General features: G+C 55.6%; 1 pseudogene; it reads left to right on the top strand.

Annotated features, from left to right (window-relative positions):
• The first annotated feature begins 1317 nt into the window (after positions 1-1317).
• The window catches only part of LOC108297119, a 10047-nt pseudogene continuing 8293 nt past the window's right edge, over positions 1318-3071 (top strand).

Genomic DNA, 3071 nt, shown 5'->3' with positions numbered 1-3071 from the left:
CTGGGCTCTGGAGGGCATTGACTCGCCAGGAACCTCCTCCTGTGCCCAGTCCTCCTGAGTCCCCTCCCCTTCTATGGGGCCTGGGGCCCAGAGGAGCTTAGCTCTGGCCTGTGTGCCCATCCCCCTAGGAGGGAGCTTGAAGGATGGGCCCAGGTTCTGCTTAGTGGTTCCCTGGTGCCAGCTGCCCCTTGCCAGGGCCAATGGCAGGAGGGTGTGAGGGCTGAGCTGAGTGCACCAGTGCCCCCAGGTTTGCCTAGGCTCCAGGGGGAGGCCACAGGTGGGGCAGGCTAGGAAGGCTTTGTCCCCACAGAGCCAAGGATTGGAGCCAGAGAGTCAGTGGCAGGGCAGAGACCTGGAGCCTGTCGTGGGCTTGCGCCAGACCCTGTGTTTTGGGGTTTTTGTTGTCATGTTCCCTGCCTTGCCCTGGTAGGGTTTCTGCAGTGCCCAGCGTCCTGATGTAATCAGAAAGAGGCCAGATAGTTACTGGGTCCAGCCANAAAGAGCATCCAGTCTAAGGCTGGGACCTGTCCGTGGTCACAGCTGCAAAGGCAGCAGCCAGTGGGGTCACTCGGGGTCAGGCATAGGGTGGCAGCGAAGGGATCAGCACGGCGGCTCCTCTGCTCAGCCCACCCACAAGCCTGGGCTCTGGAGGGCATTGACTCACCAGGAACCTCCTCCTGTGCCCAGTCCTCCTGAGTCCCCTCCCCTTCTATGGGGCCTGGGGCCCAGAGGAGCTGAGCTCTGGCCTGTGTGCCCATCCCCCTAGGAGGGAGCTTGAAGGATGAGCCCAGGTTCTACTTAGTGGTTCCCTGGTGCCAGCTGCCCCTTGCCAGGGCCAATGGCAGGAGGGTGTGAGGGCTGAGCTGAGTGCACCAGTGCCCCCAGGTTTGCCTAGGCTCCAGGGAGAGGCCACAGGTGGGGCAGGCTAGGAAGGCTTTGTCCCCACAGAGCCAAGGATTGGAGCCAGAGAGTCAGTGGCAGGGCAGAGACCTGGAGCCTGTCGTGGGCTTGCGCCAGACCCTGTGTTTTGGGGTTTTTGTTGTCATGTTCCCTGCCTTGCCCTGGTAGGGTTTCTGCAGTGCCCAGCGTCCTGATGTAATCAGCAAGAGGCCAGATGGTTACTGGGTCCAGCCAACTCAACAGGGACTTGGGTGACCTGTGGCCCTTTGCAGGTGTCCAGTGGACACACAGCTGTCCCTGAACGGCATCCATGTTCAGGCCCCCTCACAGAGATGCAGGGAAAGTTGAGAACAAAGCCACTTGGCCTCCTCCGAATGCAGACCAAGAAGACTGTTTCCTTGGGTTCTCTGACCCCACCTACTTTTCAGAGACTACAGGTCTCCCAGTCTTTGAAGAACGGATTTGGGCTAAACGTCTCTCAGGGGTCACAGTGGCCTGGTCGGGGTGGGGTCAGGAGAGCAGGGGTGCCTCAGGTTTGGGAAATGGCTGCTGTGCACTCAGAGCCGCCCAGACCCGCACAGAGGGCATGCTCTGGGGTGTTTATCTCTCTATCCATACTGGACACTGTCTCCTGGCTTCTCTGTCTGTCTTGCAGATCCAAAGATGCGACTGTCATCGCAGAATCCATCCAAACAGCCATGGGGCTCCGGACCAAGTTCCCCACGGTGGTGGCAGGGTTCGACCTGGTAACCCATGTTGTGAACATGAGGGCTGCCTGTTATGGGTGCACTTGGGGATGCCTGTCTGGGTGGAGCGGCAGCTCCCTGGGATGGGAAAGCGAAGTGCCTGTGGTACCCCTAATATGCCAGGGACAGGCTCAGCCTGCTGACCCAGCAGGGCTGCTCAGAGCTCAGCGCTGATTCTCTTCAGGGGCCTGCAGAGGATGGCAGTCACTGGAGAAGGGAGAGCAGCCAGTTGGCTTACAAGGAAAGTTCCAGAATAAGGATGGCATTCAGGGAGTTCTGACGACAGTGATGGTCTCATTCCCCATGGCCCTGCCTGTGCCCTTTTTTCTACCCCACACTGCTCACCAAGGTGTGGCTCTGAAAACCCTCACTACCCCCTGTAGCATGCAGGGTGGGGGGTAGGGAATAATATCTGGAAACAGAGTCCAGGATGGAGCCAGCTCTTTGCAAATACTCAAGGTAGTGATATTTGTTCCTGCCTTCTTTTGTATTCTGTTTTCTTCCTCACCTATATACATATTTTTTGAGATGAAGTCTCACTCTGTCACCCAGGCTGGAGTGCAGNTGCCCAGCTAATTTTTGTATTTTTGGTAGAGACAGGGTTTCACCATGTTGGCCAGGATGGTCTCGATCTCTTGACCTCGTGATCCACCCACCTTGCCCTCCCAAAGTGCTGGGATTATAGGTGTGAGCCACCGCACCTGGCCACTCCTTGCCATTCTTAAAATGTTGCATGACAAAGGTCCTGCCAGTGGTGGCAGGGTACAAGGGAGGGTGTGCACAGGCTACAAAGGGTGCCATCAGCAAGTGAGGCACGTGCACCGCAGACGCCTCCTGTCCCTCTGTCCTGCAGGTGGGACATGAGGACACTGGCCACTCCTTGCACTACTACAACAAAGCGCTGATGATTCCCGCCAAGTATGGTGTTAAGCTGCCTTGCTTCTTCCACGCTGGAGAGACAGGTGAGCCCGTGGGAATCAGCAGAGGTGGGCAATGGGAGAGCTTCTAGCGATGACTCCAGCCTGCTGCCAGGAGACAGGATGGCAGTGACTGCACCTCAGGGATAGGGCCTGCAGATGCGTCCAGAGCCCTCTCCTATATTCTTGCTCGTTAATCCTGACAGCAGCTCTATGGAGAATGAATAACAAGCATAATAGAATCAGCCACTTTAAATATATTATTTTTAATTTATTTCTAATTCTTACCCCAGTTCTGCTCGTGTTTTAATCTCCATTTGATAGATGAAGAGCCCAGTGCTCCAAGCGTGGTGTTAATGGTCCAGGTTAAAGAGCTGGTATGCAGTGGAGTCTGATTTTGAATCCTTCTTCTTCTGTTTTTCTTTTTTTTTGATTTTTCATGGTGGGTGCATAATCCTGCAAACTCACATCATCCTACTTTGGCTATAAAAATTTGTTTTAGGCTGGG

Source organism: Cebus imitator, unplaced genomic scaffold (genome assembly GCF_001604975.1).
Source record: "Cebus imitator isolate Cc_AM_T3 unplaced genomic scaffold, Cebus_imitator-1.0 Scaffold774, whole genome shotgun sequence".
NCBI classification, from domain to species: Eukaryota; Metazoa; Chordata; class Mammalia; order Primates; family Cebidae; genus Cebus; species Cebus imitator.
This window is presented reverse-complemented; position numbering and strand designations above follow the sequence as displayed.